The 17555-nt window shown below is 39.4% G+C and overlaps 1 protein-coding gene across 2 annotated transcripts in view; it reads left to right on the plus strand.

Moving 5' to 3' along the window:
• The window catches only part of TAF3 (TATA-box binding protein associated factor 3), a 118606-nt gene that overhangs the window by 49655 nt on the left and 51396 nt on the right, over positions 1-17555 (plus strand). The gene's annotated exons all lie outside the window — the stretch shown is intronic.

A 17555-nucleotide genomic window follows, 5' to 3' on the forward strand; every position in this document is an offset into this window, starting at 1 on the left:
TTCATCTTTGCAACAATTGTAGCATGAACTAATTATTTTCTCAGCTTGAGATGTATTGGAGTTGTGTTTGATAACTGTTTATTTTATAGATGCTTCTTTGAAACGGCGACCTAAGCTTGGACTGTGGGATCCTCTGCTTCCTTCAAAGGCGCAGGGAAAATCAGGGACTTTGCTGGGGGAGAAAAGGTTGGGTAGTAGGGAAGCAGAGATGTTTCAGCAAAGAAATTGACACACCGTTGAGTTTAAACCCTTTTTCTTAGCTTATCCTGGGAATTGGAGCCGCTGAAATGTGATCTTCTCTATGCCATTGACTCCCTTCCAAATTATTTGCTGTTGGCCAGTAGGAAGGAACCTCAAATACACCACGGAGCTGGAAACTTGCACCAAAATGAAGCCGTATTAATAATAATAATAATAGGAGTTCCCAGTTTCCTGCAGATTTAAATTGACTCAGTAAATTTGACACCACATTTAGCTTCTGAGGTGATAATGCATCAGATTACACTGTGTGGTTATTTTTCGTGGCATGTCAGTAAAATAGAAATTAATATTCTATGTTGACATTTCAGAAGATGTTTCTGCAGAGGGTTAAGTTTTCAGTGAGGATTTAAAGGCTGTTAGTGTAAATGTGACCGTTCTGTGTATTATTCAGTTCAGGCAGACTGTTTCTGTTCTAGAGAAAACGTTAACAAGTTAGTATTTTGGTTTAGAGTTATAGAGTTTTAGAACATAAATAGATGTTCTATATGGCAAAAAAAAATTGAAATAGCACTTGAAAGAGTTCATTATCTTCGTATTTCCATAACTTCATTAGTTCCCTAACTTACTTAGCACTCAAGCAGCGTTTGCTGGGCGCTTTGTATACACACAAAGGGACAGGTTTTGCCCTGAAAAGCTCGGTCTCGAGGCATCAGATGTGGGATTTGATAATGCAGGAAGCAGTAAACGATGACCAATTCTGTACAGTTTTAACTGTAACAACTGGTTTAAAAAAAAAAAATTGCAGGCTATTCTTTAACAGAAAATGAGGTTCCCAATTGCACTAATAGTTTTCTTGAAAGGAGCTTTGCTTTCTGTAGAAAACTACGTTTTTGTGGTAAACCAGAAAACTTTTTTTTTTCCTTGTAGGGAAGAGTTCTTCACAGAAAACCATTTTCTGACCAGCTTTAAAATACAGAGATAGCAAAGACCACTTACAGTTTTTTCTCCTCACTCCTAAGGAAAATAAATGCTAAACTGTCGACATTATGTGAGGTTTACTGAAAGCAGGGAAGGTCCTTGCTTTTTTATCCTTCGCCTGTACCTCAGAAGAGGAAGAAAATAAAATATAAATATTAGGATGTCTTTGCCCCCGGAGCTGTTATTGAGAGCTTTAGCTGCTCCAGTGCTTTCTTGTCTTCTTTCCTTTGAAATTGGGCTTATTGGTCCCACTTGCAGCAGCTGACATGGAGCTGGCAACAGCCCGCAATGTTTAAAAATGTGTGGGACAAGAGAAGGGGAAACAGGAGGAGGTGACATTGGCTTTTCCTGGAAAATGTGACATTTTTGCCAAAAGTTGATACAGCAAAATCTTTTCACGGGAAAAACCACAGTTTCCATGTGGAAATGCTACTGTAAGGCTGCATGCAAGTCATTGTTGGGTTGACTTGTATACTTTCTCCTTGTGGCCTGGACTGGGTGGACTTTGGTTTCTTCATCTGAATGACTGTGCTTTTCCATTAAGCTGTGCTGGCAAACCAGAGCAAACAGTCTGGCTGGAAAGCTGCAGGTGCAGAGGGCAGCAAGGAGAGGAAAAAGAGGCACTGAACTGCAGTGCCCCTGAGATACAGTGGTGCTGGCTCAAGGAGGCTACACTGGGTTCTCATCTTTTAGACACATCCAACCTCCTGGTCCCAGTAATACTTTCCAGTAGCACTTAGCGTTTGCTAAATTGTGTGCTTGCCCATTAAGCTCCCTTTATTTACCGTATGTGCAACATCAGCATTTATTTATGTTAAAGCAAAACAGTGTCACAAAGTACTTCATTAATATTATGATGGGTCTCTTCGGATACCCTATAAATAGTTGTCGCTGCAACACCAGGTATCATTCCCAGACTCTGCTGGAGCAGCTCAGGTCAATTTGTGTAGCAAATAGATGGCCAGACTAGTATTAGCACTTAAGATTTCATGATTCCCAGGCTCTTATCTGACTTTTAAGAGCATTATAATTTTGAAATAATTGATGTTTTGTTAGGGTTTTTAATGAGAAAAATAATATTTGCATATTTTTCATTTTGGTGGTTATCTGTTCAGAGGTCTCAACCCAAACAATCAAAATCGGCGTTATAATAGATGAATAAATGATTTTGTTGATGTTCTTCGTTATTGGCAGTTGCTATAGCAATCGGCTGCCACAGATTCCTGTGTGATGGTTCTGGTAGATGACTGCTCACCACATCAGTCAGATTGGAGGTGCATCCTCCCTGGTAATGGAGATGACAAAAATATCTTAGCTACACACACCGTGAAACTGGGTTTTCATGGTACTTGGAATTGTAACAGTTACATGTCTGTGTGTTGTTTGTTTTTTTCTATAGCAGTACAAATTGTAAATAAATTCCCAGAAGTTTGTCCAGTAGGATAACTCCAAGTGAAGAATGTTTTGTTACGGCATCCCTGTGCTTCGTCTGGCTAGTGCCAAAGCAATGAGCTGTGTAACTGTGGTGGATTAATCCTGTTTTGCAATGTATTTTAAAGACCATAGAACTTTATTTGAAGGGCAGAAGCAGATCACTTGGAATGCACTTCTTTATTCTTAACCCCAAAGTCTCAACTCCGTGATGGCATGGGATAGTTTCTTCTTTCTGGCTCTAAGCAGTGGCTTTTCACAGATTTTTCACTAATTAATTTGTGTTTCCAGGCTCCTCGTGGTGCATATTTCCCTCCTCACCAAACAACAGCTTTTCACGTAGCAGAGTGTAGCCCTCCAGATCTTCACCTCCAGCGTAATGGGAGCGTGTTTTTTGGAGGGCTCAATGCATCAAAATTCCTCCCAGCTGTGTTATTGCAACACGTGATCTTGCACATGCGTGAGGAGACTCAGACGTAGGCAGTGCCTTCATTCAAATCTCACATTGCTCGTTCAAATAAACTGTGCTGTGTCTGAACCACTGATGAATAGCAGGTCGGTCCCTTCCTTAGACAGGAGGAAATACAATAGAAAAATAGATTATTGATACGATGCAGTAGAAATACAAGGACAGAAAAGGGAGGAAATCAGGCTTGGGTTCTTGGTAGCTGTTTTAATTTGGCTACATAGTTCATAAAATATCCACAAATTGAATTATCTGCTTTGGTTGTAACATGAATTTGGATTTTGGTATACCCAACTCTGCATGCATGGGAAGTCTCGTTTTGGCTGTGGAGGAGCTGTGCGTAGGGATTTTGGGATGGATAAACAAGGATGTGCTGCCTATACTGAAGAGTTTATGTTGAAATACAGACTCGAAAGTAAACCCAGAACAAAGTCATTTCAGTTACAGAGTGTATTTTCAACCTTTGTATGGTTACTTGACTGTAATCTCGTTAACTTTTAATTGAATTTTAGGTCTAAATGTTAAAAAAAAAAATTGCTCTGTTGAGGGATTTGGTTCAGGATCCTCTTCAGGCATGTATGGGAATAGTCACACTAATACAGGCTAACACCAATATCCAAATTGTTTGACACGTGATTACAAATGGGAATCAAAGCTCCCTATAAAGTCATTGAACCGACAGACAGACACCTCCAGGAAGATGGTTCAAAATACTGGATATCTAAACTGGATGTCTAAAGAAAATTGTGTAAATACCTCAGGTTTTCCCTATCTTCCTCCCACCCTGTTCTTCCAACAAAGATTTATATTCACCCATTAGCAAAAAAAAAAAAAAGGCAGTTTCCATCTTCGTTTCACAGATTGTTTTGACCTTAAACACAACACAGTGTACAAAAAAGCAATTATTTAAGTTTTCATTTTTAGCGTAGTTCGTCATTGCTAAATTGAAGAACCCGGGATTAAAAAAAGCACGTAATGTGAATTAAATGCTGCGGTGGACAGTGAGTGTTTGTGTTACAGCAACAGTATCACAGGTTCATTTCCTTTGTATATCTTACTTCAGTTTTGCAAACTAGGATGGGGTTTTTCCAGCTTTTTCTGTATACTTTTCCAGGGACTTTTGTTTCCAAAGATGTAAATTGAAAGGGATGACATTTCCACGCAAAGAGAAGAAATGTTTATTTAAAGAACACACAAGTACCCAGCTACAGTAGAACTTGTTGAATCCTCGATGCCAGACTGGCTTTGCTTGGAAGATGAATGTGGATTTGAAAAAGACCCTGTCAAAGTAATTGCGCATTACAGCTTATTCCTATTCACCAAATCTTTGCTTCATGCTCCTCTGTTTTGCCTTTTAAGCATGCAGTAGCAACGTTTAAGACAAGAAAAAATTTTGCAGCCTTGGTGCATGTGGTGAGATACTTTCATGGTCTATGTACCGTTTCTAAACATGGGCCAAGCATTCCCCTCTGTCCCCTTCCCAAAACCAAGAAAAAACGGAAACAAGCGCTCAAAAACCTCAATACAAGCAGAGAGAAGCGAAACCTCAGGCGAGTTTTGGTTAAGGTTTTATTTTTCTCCCCTATGCCGACGCTGTTGCTAATTTGTAGACGGAGCAGCCCGCGGCTGCGGGGAGATGTGCCGAGCTCCCAGGCGGGTTCGCTGAGCGGGATGGGGATGCTGTGGGTCACCGTCGCAACTCTCCAGGTCCCTGGCTGTGCTTTCAGTCCCTGGGGGCAGCAGAGATCGGTGCTAACTCGATCACGCTTTCAGCTGGCGTGGAAGAGGAAACTGGTAGTTTAAAACGGGCTACCACGTTTTCATCACGCCTTCTTTCTCTGCCAAATGTGGAGAGTGAGAATATCCTCCTGCCACCTTTCCAGGGGCATTTTTGTACCTGCACTTCACTGTGAATTGGAAAAGCAATAAAACAAGGGAAAGGGACAGTGCAAGGATCAGCTGAGCTGTAACAGTTCCTGATGGTGCTTAACCTTGCATATTTTATTTTCTTTTTGTCTAACTGTTGTGTATGTATCTGCCGACAGTGAGCTCTTAGGAAAACTAGAAGTGGGAATTAAATATCGTGCTACAGAGTGATATGGCAAAGCTGGGGGTTTCTCATGTAACTTTGCAGAAACCTCCTCCTTTCCACTGACCTCAGCATTTAGCGATGTAAGATTTGCAGTCCTTTTTCCGGTGTATTTTTTAATATTGGTATGTTTCTTGCACTCTACTTTCCCGTTCAGATTTCTATATTTCTAAATGTTATATGTATGGACAAGGGTTCATAAATATCTATGTTCCTTGATGGTTTCAGTTCATGCATGCGTATATGAATATATATCCCTCGATGGAGTTTCAGTTCTGCTGCAGACGCGATGGATTTCTCCCTCTTTATCAGTGGCACCATTAGCAGAGATAGAAATGGAAACTTTTTCAACTAAAACCAGCTGGGATATCATTGATCAAGATACAGTCTAACCCAGGAAAATGGGGTGTAAGTAGTAATTGGAGCTGTGATACAGCTGAAGTGATGTTTTTCTTGCTGTTTGTTTTTAGGATATTTCATGACCTATTCATACATACTCTCTGTCTTAAAAACATAAATTTCTCAAAGCTAAAGATAAAGAGGGTTTTAGGGCTGCTGAAACAACAAATAGAAAGGTTATAATTTTGTTCTTTCTGAAAATATTTAATAACAGAAGTTTGTAGAAGGGGAAATATGACTCTCTAAGGAATTTTCAAATCAGTGACATCTTTTTCCTTTAATGTGCTGTACTTAACATTGCTGTTTAAAAGCACAGAATGAAACTTCATAGGTTTGTGGGTTTCTTTTTTTTTAAAAAAAAAAAAAAAACAACCTTCCCAAGACACTGGATTTACATTTTAAAAAGAAAACACATTACAGAGACCCTGCCGTTAACTGTACAGAAATGAGCATTTGATGATGAGTTTCAAAGGAAACAGATTAAGTGGTTAGCAAGTCCTGTGGCATTTGGCACGTGTGCAGATTCAAGCAGTAAGTCAAAAAGACACAGATAAAATATTGTCAGGGAACTGGCTTTGTTGCATCTGTTTTGATGACAAAGATCTAATTTTGAATCATTTTGACAAATTAGAAATGCATTTTGTACCAGCAAGTATTTTTCCCTTAAATTTAGAGTGCCAGGCAGAGAAAACATCTTGCCTCAACTATCTTCTTTTCAGTACTTATCTCCCATAACTAAGTTCCGGAGTCAGCTCCAGAAATTAATTTACTTTCCTTTCTAAAATGCATTTTAAAGACAAAAACCTAAACTGTATTAAATATTTACATGTCATCAGTCACCATAATTACCATAATGTTTATATTCTGCTTGCAGAGAGCGAGGGGAGATGGTCATGCAACATCGAGAGGCAGTTGATAGTTAGGAGGCAACTTCTATCGTAGTGCGATCACTGTGAGAACACTTTGAGGCAAGGAAATACTTTTTCCAATCAAATGCATTTCATTAGAAGATTCAATCATCGATCCTGCCTTGCAGTCCTCCTTTCTCAGTTGGCTGCCTGGACATTATTAATTTTCAGTACAAGTTAGTACAGATATGGCTCAGATTTTCCAAGTTTCTTCCCTTTAATTCTTTTCATTCTCTCCCTCATCCCAAGTACTTCTTCCCAGCATATACCAATCATTTTTATAGTCTTCTTTGTAGGAAGGTGATATTAAAACAGAATTATAGCAGCCTTTAGTAAAGGTGGAGTCTGTGTGTATTGATTAGGCAGGATTAGTGATTGTAGAAAGGTATACACAAAAATAGTTGATTGACATCTTTGGCCGGTTGACCTTGCTGCTGATCAGTCTCCCATTGGATTTCTAGTATTAACAGCTCCGTAACAAATTCATAAAATTGCTTTTTTATTAATCAGTATTTCAGAAACAGAGGAAAAGTTCTCACCTTTCTTACTCAATTTTTGAAAGATCCTCTGCAGTTCCTCCTGTGTAAGACACCAAAGCCACATCTGTTCCTAGAGCAGTGTTTGTTCTGTGTATCGTGACAGTACCTTACCCCAGCCATTTGGAAGTGGTACAGAGCACCAAATTTCAGCTTGTGTCGTTTGTAATATATCAGACTTCATATTGATGTACAAAAAGCTGTTTTCTTCTAATTGAAAAAAAAAATAGTAGCAATCCAAAAAGTGTTTCTTCCCTGTAGAAGTTTGACAGTAACACCTTGGCTGTGAACAGCTAGAAGAAGTTTTAAAAGCTCTGAGTTGCTATTTGTTAAAGCTGAACTACAGTCTTTATTTTTAAATACATACACACACATATGCATCACAGTTGTGCTTCAGCTTTTAGCTTCACCCCCCAAAAAATGCAGTCATCTCACATTCAGGCCAGGAAAACTGTTATCTGGGTATTTAGTATGTGCTCTTTTTCAGACATAAATCACGCACACAGTGTTTTGGTTTTATGCTGAGGGAATCCCAGAACATCTGGAAAGTCACACCTGCATAAGGCTTCATGAAGGTACAGTAGAGCCATCTCTTGTGGACGGTAACAGGTAGATGATTCACTTCCCTTTGTCTAAATTTTGTGCTCCTGCACGATGGCACAAAGGACTTTGTCTTACACGCCGTAGTGTTGTGAAAATTGCAATAACAAATTAAATATCTGAGCAGAGTAAGAAAGCTTGTTTATTTTTGCCTTATTTGCAGTCCCTTCACTCCCACATAGATGCATCAAGCTCCACGGCAGTTATCTTAAAAGGATGAAAAGCAGGTTGGAAATCCCATTAGGATTCCACCCAAGGATTTCTGAGCACTGCACATCTGCAAAAAAAATTGAACGTTTCAGCCCATCCCTTAAGACTGCAGAGGAGGCACCGCTCCTTGCCGTACAGAGATGCTTGTACTGTGAGCTGCTGTTTCTTCCACCTACCCTGGCTGCGAAGTAGTGAGAGGTTTTGGCCACAGGACACTCAGATGAGACCAGATAGTAGACATTTAAAAGTATTGCCAGGATCATGTAAAATTGTGGTTTATTTTCTCCTCATTCAGGAGAGTTTTTATTCCTTTTTTTTTTTTTTTTAACAGTGGCAGTTACAATAAATGTGCTAGTGTTTCAAAAAGCTTAATAATTTATTGTTTTTATGGGGAAACAGAGCTCCAGAGGAAATGATGGCTTGATTTTGTGCATATTTTCTACAGTAAACATTTTTGGCATTCCTCTTTTTTTTTTTTTTTTTTTTTTTTTTTTCTTTTTTTTGGTTGAATACTTTATTTTTCCTGCTTGGTTTAATGCAGCATAACCTCCTCTAAATTTAGTGGGAAGTGTAAACGTATGTAATGCCTTTTCTGTGGTTAGAAAATACATGTAGCATTAAGTTATTAAAGCTTGACTTTAAACTATGTCTTGGGCTAATGATTTTACAGTATAATTGCTTTAGTTAATTTGAAGGCAGGTATACATACAGCTTGTTCCATTTTGGCACTATAAAGTTTGCCATTGGTATTATACCTCATTTTTTATATGATTTACATAATTTGTGAAACAGATTTAATATTTTGTGTGAGAGCTAATTAGTTTCTGGTTTAGAGCCTTCATTGTCTGTTCGTTGGGTTCTGAACACCTTTTACAGTAACACACAAGGTCATTGTTGGATCTAAATTCTTTGTAGAGCAATCAATCCCATTTTAATAAAATAAGTTGCATAATTTTTAATGTAATTAAATCGGGTTACACGGAATTGTTTTCAGCTGTAAATTTGCTGAATTGGAGGAATTATGGTAGTGATGTGTTAATTACTGCACTGTGCTCTTGTTGTGTAGTTACAGATTACTGGACTTCAGATGAGCGCAATTTTATGTGCACCTCTAAGGAGCATCCAACTTTTCCTGGTAGAGTGGGGAAACAGAAAAGGAACATTTCTAGTAGAATTTTTAAAATCTTTCTGCATAACTTTCAGAAGATTCAATGTTAATATGTCCCTAACGTTTATCAGTAAATTGCCGGCTGACAGCAGTACCAGTAGCTCTTCGGCAGGTGATGGCCGGGTTGGGTGGCTGGAATAAATGCCCCTTTTCCAGCTCCAGGGCCACGCCAGGGAAACGGAGCCCCTCCGTGCACAGTAAGCATCTCACAGTCGTGTCACACGCCAGCCCCAAAAAAGTTCTTTTCCTCTGGTATGTGATTCCTACACGAGTGCACATGCTGGCTGTTTTCCTCTCCAAGGAATTGTTTTCTTGGCTGCCGCCATCCCGTGTTGAACAGTACTGTGCAGCTTTTACAGCTCCTGGCTTATTAGGAGTCTAAACAGTCTCCTGCATCCTTTGTGTCAAAGTGAGTGAAAGCTTTGGAAATCATTTTGGGATTCATTGAGCAGGAAAAGGAGTTGCTCAAAAGAGTCAGACCCTGCAGAAAGGTGAACTTTGCAAGTTCAAAATGGACAGTAACAGTTCCTTTCTGAAAGTTTTTACATCTATTCCTTGTGCTAACTCGGTCTCTTAACTGACTCATATTATTTTGGTACACAAATTATTTTTAATTTCGATTTAACTTGTCTGTTTCTACCTCTCTTTTTACCTGTGTAGCTCACACATGCGTGCTCGTGTTTTTTTCCTTGGTAAAATAGTTGCACTTAGTACAGAGATAATTTGAAGTTAATGAGACAGAACCAGGACACAGTGCAGGTATTTCCCTCCCCCCTGTTTATGTGCTGTTAGAAACTGCTTCTGGGATTAAAAAAAATAATAATAATAAAAATTCAATCAGCCACAATGCAAGTCCATATCTCATGGGACAGTGGCTGTAAGTTGTACCCTGGTTATAACTCTGGATCTGCCAAACACATTTTGTGGTAGGAGCAAATATTACCAGTTGCCTTTGTGCTCTTTGCTAACGTGCGTCTGATTCCGTTTAGGAGCGCACATGAGCAATCTCTTACGCAGGCACTGCCATAGATGTTTTGCCATAGATGTGTTTTGATCATTTCTAAGAACCTTGAGTGAAGGCTGTATTTTTCTGACACGTTTACATGTATACATAGCTATAGAAAATAAAGGAAAAAAAAAAAAGCTGACTTCTTATTGTTGTATTTGCAGCTGTTCTTGCTCAGCATAGAGTTGTTAGACCTTTGCAATACAATTATACCAGTAGAAGCCTTTAAGGCATTTATTTCCAAGTGGGAATACTGTTTCTCCTACTTTAAACAATTAGATGAAGTGTAATCTCACTTTCTTCCTGTGGAATGCCACGCTTTTATTGCTATCATTTATCAGTTGTGAGATGTAAATAAGACGTAAGCTTAGGAGCCTGGCTCAAATAAAACCAGATTGTATTGATTCCTGTGTGGTACAGAATGCAACAGAAAATCATCTGACATCCACTCGGTGTTCATCGAAGCAATTTTTAAAGAATAAAGGCTGAATACTTACAATATAAATTCCTTATCTTGTTTACTTGATATACACATGCAGTTTGAAAGTCAGGGACCTGATAAAAATCCCAGCTAATTGTGTGAGATAGCGGCTGTTATTTTCATTATAGGTTTAAAGCATGAGATGTCGTGGCTGAGTCTAAAAGCAGCTTCAAAGTATGCAGAAACTTTGGAGATGTGCTGACAAGTTACTGATGGACTCCAAAAGACAGAGACGGGAAAAAAAACCAACAAAAAAAAACCCTTCCACATCACTGACAGCAAATGAAACAGTGAAAAACTGAGGTTTTGTCCATGCAGTGAGTTAATGATTTTTTTTTTTTTTTTTAAAAAAAACTTTCCCCATCCCCCTGCACTGCTAGGGAGACAAGACGGCTGCTGATTTCTTAAAGCCTTAAAGTTAGCTGACCTCCTAGCTGAACCCGACTTTAATGTAAACATTTTCTTGAGATGGTTCGTAGCAGGGCCAGCAAATCTGGAGAATATTAGTGGCGCTGTGTTTGCGGGAAGCAGGAATCCCCTGGTAATTCTCGGGAGCTCTTTTCCAGGCCAAGGCAGCCTGAGACGTGGTTGTGTTTTCAGTTTTGCAGGGTTCGTTGGTAATGCCCTGTGTATCTTTTTAAAATGTGATTAGTAAAACACATAATTAGTTTTTGCTTTGAAGTTGAGTTTTTCTTAGTTGCTGTCGCTCTGTTAAAACTCTTTATCTTCCCTCCACTGTAGGTAAATAATATGATAAAAAAATATTCATGTTGCTTTCGTCGTCGACGTTTTGGCGTTGGTATACAAATCTAAACAAAAGAGAGAAATCAGAGCAGGGCTTCCTCCAGATCACCTCTCTTTGCAAGAATATTAAGTTCCTTTAATGCTCCATGCTTAAGTGAAATGCATGGCTGCTGACTCGATCTCTATATTTCAAATAAAAGTTTTATGCTTGTTTGGGTGTTCGTTGGCACTTTCAGGATCTTCTTGTGTGTGCCCGTTCTGTACAGCGTGAATTACAACGGCTGCGCAGTGCCTGGTCACAGCAAGTATTTTGCAGGTAGAAACTTGGGGCTGAATTTCTAGATTTTCTTTACCTGCAAGCCCTTTTTTCAAGGTATTTTGTGTTTATCCGAAGCTTGAGCAGCTGTTGAGATGACATGCTGAAATGGGATATGATACTTAGCACTTACTTCTTGTTTTTCGGCTTCGAAACACTTTTCACACATTAATGAGCTCCCCAACCTCCCAGTCTGCCCAGTACTTGCTGCAGTACAGCAGCATGCCTGGAGTGGGTGCACTGGTGGACAGACATCAGTCGCTTGGGCTGACTACACCCTAGCAGATGCTCTGTGTTGTATTACACTGGCTATAAAAATCTTCATTTTACTTGCACAAAAAAAAAATCGTATTTACCCATAGGAAATCTGTGCCTGTTACGGGCAGTTGATTGCTGTCACTGCATGTTGCATGTTGATCTGTACTCCAAAAATTGGGCTCAATTTGTTTATTCTATCAAGTTTTTTTACCTAGTGGATAGACAGATTGATGGAAAAAAAAAAATGTTTGTAGTTTATTTTTTTTTTCTGTGGAAAAAAAAATACAGCAAAATTGCTTTTTCAATTCAGAATGAAACCTTACAATTCTTTTATTAAAGAATGTCTGAAATCGAGTTTTCATCTTCAACACAGGGCTGCAGAGATGGAAAACTCCATTTAGATCTTTCATTTAAATTATTGAGCGAATTTGCAGAAAGGAGGAAAAAAAAATTTAAAAGGTGAAGACGGATGTTTTCTGCTTATATTTTTTTTTATTTCAGCAGTATGTATCATTGCCATTCTGAACAAAACTCCCGTGAACAGCACAAAACCAGTGCTTTTGCATAGTTAGAGCAGAACCCAGACAGGACGTTACCAACGCTTGCTGGTTTTCCTTGATGAGTTGCATCAATTAATTATAGAATCATAGTATCACAGAATGGTTCGGGTTGGAAGGGACCTTCAAAGCCCACCCAGTCCAACCCCCCTGCAAGAAGCAGGGACATCTCCAACCAGATCAGGTTGCTCAGACCCTCATCCAACCTGGCCTGGAATGTTTCCAGGGATGGGGCATCAACCACCTCTCTGGGCAACCTGTTCCAGTGCTCTACAACCCTCATCGTAAAAAATTTCTTCCTAATATCTAATTATTCTCCTCTCGCCCTTCTTCCCCAGCCCTCTTTAGTCATCAGCTCTGTCATGCTTTTTCTGGGGCAAGGATTCTCTTCATTTGTCCTTTTTGTAAGTTGTAGGGTGCTTTGAGAACACTGGACACTAGTTGGAGCATGTGCAGCTTCCTGAAATAGAAATAATAATGTAAAGGATTTATGTTATTGCATAATAATGTGATTGACCTTTCTCACAGTGGTTTTTTTCAGGTTTTGATCACAGATATGTTTAATCAGTGTTAAAATTGGCTGTTGTCTATGTTCGTTGTCACGGCTTGTTTAATACCTTGTGTTTGCAGTTGTCCTAGTTTTACCATCTTGAAAGATGGTTTCTATTTAGTTCCCTTAATGTTTTCCACAGTTTGTTTTAAAACCCACAAATTTAGCTGAAGTGTTTGGTTTTTTACTTAAGAATGTTAACTTTAGAAATAAAATATTTCCTGTTTATCAGCAAAAGTGTTTCTTCTCACTTGCTGGCATGATCTCAAAGATGGATTTTTTATTTCCTTCTCTTACGCCGCCTTTCTTTCTTGTGCTAAACATAATAAACCCTGAGCAATGATAAAGCTTATTTAACCCAAATATACCTGCCTCACCTCAAATAAATACAAAATAAATTGGGCCAAAGAAAGAGATAATATTTTTGAATCAGTACACAAACATTGCTCTCTGTTAGATATTCATTGTACTGCAATAAATGGGGAAAATATATTGAATTTATGCACACATGATTGACTTTTCATACAGTGAACCCAGGTTAAACATCTTGAATATGGAATATGAATAGAGCTAACATTTTCATATGAAGCAATAATGAAAATGAACAGAGCTCCATTTCGACTGATAGCAAAGAACATTTGATACTCCAAGGCATAAAATGTGTTTAGTACTTGGGTTTTGTTAAGCTTGACAGAAGCCAGGAAATGGGACGGTACAACTGCTGCATAAAGGCTTCTTCTATACGCGATGACAGGCTCGAGGATGTAACCGGGTAAAAACAATAACGCCACCCGACCGCTCTTCATTCCCTCCAGTAAGAGGAGAAGGTATTCATGGCTGCGTGTTGTCAATGGGTTCACCTCTGAAAATATCAGTCGTTAGGACGTGGGTTTTGTTCCCTGGGCCGAGCCTGGCGCCAGGCTGCAGGGAGAGGGGCGGGAGAGAAGGGAAGAGCAAAACTTCTTTTTGGGGGATTTTACGAGGTGGACAATGCGTGTGATTTTTATTTTTATTTTCCTTGGTTTGTTCTGTAATAGCCCTGAATCGAATGGGTTTTAGTCTGGGTAGTGGGAAGGATATCCCGGTGCTTTCCTGTTTTAGTGAGGTGTGTGGCTTGCAAACCAGCTGCAGTTTGAGTGCTGGCATTGCTTGCTCTGGGTCCCTAACCATGGTGGTCCTTTCTTCTCCCCCATGGCAGCATCTTCTAGTCAAGCCACTCTGACAGAGGATAACAAGCCTGTATTTTCAGGATGTTTTTTCCTGAGTGATTTCAATCCCTGATGAGCTTTACTTGTTGAGTCTGTGTGTGTTGCCACTGATAGGCAGAAAAATCAGAACTCAAAATATGCAGATAATGCAAAAACTGCCCGAAACTTTCTTTATATTCCCTTCCCTGCCTGCCCACCCCTTTCACTTCTAGCAGAAGCTCAAGTTGCTTTTCTCTTGCAGCCCTATAAATAAGCTTGTTTCCTTAGTTGTGACCCTATAAATGCTCTTGTTTAACATGGGCTGTGTTTGAAGAGTTGACCTCTTATTTGGTTTTAGTGTTTTAAATTAAAAGTTTAAAAGTACCTAAAAATCGACTTAAAGAAAAACTTGGCCCAGCAATTAATTTTTGACGTCTGAGTCTCTCCAGCTCTCATGTACACGTAAGGAAACTTTCCTGAAGAGTCACACAAGGGAGAAATTCGTCTGATCAGCAAATACACAGCCCGTATAGCTCTGAAGGAAAGCTTGGCTTCCACTCAATTAAAACAGGCTCTTAATTGATCTTGTGCTAACCCAGAATGGGAGCTTTTTGCTTTCTTTCAGGGAGATGGAGACAAAAATAAACTAGCAAGGACACCTGTCAGCTGCCAAGCTCCAGGTGTTTTCAGACTGGGTCTGCTGAAAGGGCATTGTGATGCTCATGGTTTCATCATCATCATCATGATTTACATTAACAACTGAAATATATAGAACTTCCCAGTGAAACCATAACTAAACCTGTACTTGAATTCCTTAAGACTGACTTAAAATACCTTGGTATTGTGTATTTTAAATACCAATGCCGTATCAGCATCCAGGAAAGTTAAAGAGCCACTGGAGGGGTGGCTGCTTCTGCACCAGCCTAAAGGTGACCCCTTCAACATCAGCTTCAGCCAGTGTAAGTTGAAGGTCTTTGCAATGACTATTTTCTGTATTGTGGGTCCTGTTAAATGCATTTTTAACAGGTTTCTCTTCACATCTCACAAATTTGTTATTGTGGATAAAGAGTTTTAATTCAAGAGCCTTTTGAATTTGGGTCGAACTTTCAGCTGATCCAGCCAGAAGTTGTCTTATCTCATTTCATCTCAGTTTTTTTCACCTGTGAAGTGGGTGTTTTAACAGCTTACTGTGATGTAATGCTTAAAAAATGCACTTAATACACCAGTACATTCTGCAAACAAATAGGATATTATGTATAGGGAACTTGCTGCTATGTGTAGGACAAAGATAGAGTAAATTCTCTGGACACGGAGGATGTAGAAGGGACAGTACAGTTATGGTTTTTGAGTATTGTGTGAGAATAAAACTTCTTACTCCACCGAGGAAAACACTGTACATCATTTAGAAAGTCCTTTGAAAGCCCACACAGACTGTTGGAGCTATATTTTCCAAACCAAAAAATTAAGACAAAATGGCAAAAGAAGGAGACAACTAAAGATTTTTGTCTTCCCATCTCTCAAATTATCATTGTTGTCTGCAACTGTAAACTGTTTTGTTGACTTGCCCAACTGGAGCCCTGAGCTCTCCTGGTGCAACATCAGCCTTGCTGTGCCAATTCTTCATCTCAGGAGGAAGATGAACAGTTTTGCAATTAATGCTGTGGACTGGGATTTGGAAGATTGGGGTCATACTTGCTTTGTGACCTTAGGTCACTTCCTCCATAAATCAGTATTATTACAGTAATATTTCCTGTCCTTCATCTTAGGTATGTCTTCCGTGTTTGATTTGTAAACTGTTCTGACTGAGGCCTTTGCAGGTTAAGTCTGGACAACATCTACCACAATGGAGTTCTGTTGTTGGCTGGGGTCTCCAAGATGCTTCTTTATTAAAAACAATCATAAATTCCAAGCTGCTCTTATGTTACATCATTCTTTGAAACGTCGAGATGTATGAGGTTATACTTGTTAGGCTCAAACCAGTCAGGAAATAGCAGTGGTGAGGTTGGACATAGAATCCTAACATGTCACTGCACAGTCACAACTTATTTCTCATAAGTGCACGATATCATTAATATTTGACTTATTAGAATTTGGTAAACAGGAAAGGATGCAGCATGGTGTTGTGCACTCCGAGCAGTAATTTGCTGGAGCTTAATTTGACAAATCTGGATCTACAGAAGTACAATATAGTAGTTTTCCTTGATATTTATATCTTGGCACCTACTGTCTAATTTAGTCACTGTAGTCATTAGTGTATGGTTTTGTAGGTACTCATCTGTGTATGTGTGAGATTCTTTTCTGCTTTAATTTTATTCACTTGTAATATTATACTTTACATTGAATATTTCAGAATCTAGAGGAGCACTTTAGAACAACAACAAAATTTTAATCAGTATGCATCATGTGACTGAACCTACTACTGGAGCCAGTACAAGCGATGTGTGTACGTCCGGTCTGCCCAGTGTTTCCCAGTTTAAAGCTGACGGTGCCTTTGCAGCCCAGCCTGTGTGCGCAGGAAATCCCCACTCATTTCTGAGCGGACCTAGGAAAAGAAAACAACGGGAGTGAGATGCCTTTGCCAGGGCAAGTCATTCAGCCTGCTGTGATTTTCCAAGTATTCCCCAGACGTGTTGCTGTTGAAGAGTGGGCAGCAGATGGGTTTTTCTGTTCTGGCAGGACGAAGACAGCCAGCACGTCATCAGTTGGGCCCATCTGCATGGCCAAAGAGATATAAGTTGACTCAAAGTGCTTCCAGGCTTTCAAAAGTTAGCAGGCATCCCTGTCACTATCTCAGGATGGTTTTAGGAGAAATTTGTTGGATATTTAAAAGAAATATAGGGAGAGAGAGAGAGGGAGGATTAATTTGGGCTGCACACTAGCAGATTGGTCTGTTCTGTACATGACCAGGGTTGTGCCTTGCATCAAAGCTTGCATGGATGGGGAAGGAGGTTTACTGCTGTAGGAAAGTCCATGAGTAGAAAACTGAGGTCCAGGAGATGCTGTCCTGTATCATTTCTACAAAGTCCAGTTTTGTTCACTTTTTCTCAATAGGGAGTGAGGCTTAGATCTAAAAGCTCTGACTTGTTTAAGTAGGAAACTTCATTTGTACTTGTGGAAGTAAGGCAAATTCATTCACATATATGCCTGGTACAACACAGCTTTTTGGAGCATGGTGTCCCTCTGTTTCATGTGCTTTGACAGCCATGTAAATTCTTGCTTTCTTTATTGTATACTTTATAGAATTTACGTGCGTGATTTCAATGATACTGTACCTAGATTTCACAAAAAAAAAAAAACAAACCTCCAAAGCACCATTAAGAGAGGTTGCTCAAATGATTTCTACCTCTGCTCTGTCACCCGTGGGGCAGCAGAACTGCAGTTACTTTTGTTCTACTTTCCCATAATTTGAGCAGGAGTGAGCAATTTGTCCTAAACTTTTTTTTTTTTTAAAGGCTATGACAGGCCAGACC

Source organism: Chlamydotis macqueenii, chromosome 1 (assembly GCF_036417535.1).
Source record: "Chlamydotis macqueenii isolate bChlMac1 chromosome 1, bChlMac1.mat, whole genome shotgun sequence".
Taxonomy (NCBI): Eukaryota; Metazoa; Chordata; class Aves; order Otidiformes; family Otididae; genus Chlamydotis; species Chlamydotis macqueenii.